This window comes from Penaeus monodon, chromosome 33 (assembly GCF_015228065.2).
Source record: "Penaeus monodon isolate SGIC_2016 chromosome 33, NSTDA_Pmon_1, whole genome shotgun sequence".
Lineage (NCBI taxonomy): Eukaryota > Metazoa > Arthropoda > Malacostraca > Decapoda > Penaeidae > Penaeus > Penaeus monodon.
In genome coordinates this window covers 14304363-14304591 of record NC_051418.1, presented here as the reverse complement: position 1 = coordinate 14304591, position 229 = coordinate 14304363, and the positions used below count along the sequence as shown (strand labels likewise).

The window sequence follows — 229 nt, the reverse complement described above, 5'->3', positions numbered from 1 at the left end:
AGGAACCATCAGCATTTATCTGCATTATGATCTGTGACTTTTGAACAGCGTTCATGGCAAAGAAGCATTACTCCCACCTCCCTTTTATAGAGGCATATATTGATATATTCTTATTGATGATACTAATATCACAAAGCAAATAACAAATGATATAAATGTTGGTTTGTAAAATATGATGATCTCGTTTTTAAATTTTTGCTTCTTATTCTCAGTTGGTGGGAAGTGACGT

General features: G+C 32.8%; 1 protein-coding gene across 1 annotated transcript in view; it reads left to right on the top strand.

Moving 5' to 3' along the window:
• LOC119594257 (DNA-binding protein RFX2-like) overlaps nt 1-229 on the top strand; it is a 21225-nt gene that overhangs the window by 15966 nt on the left and 5030 nt on the right. The window lies entirely within an intron of this gene.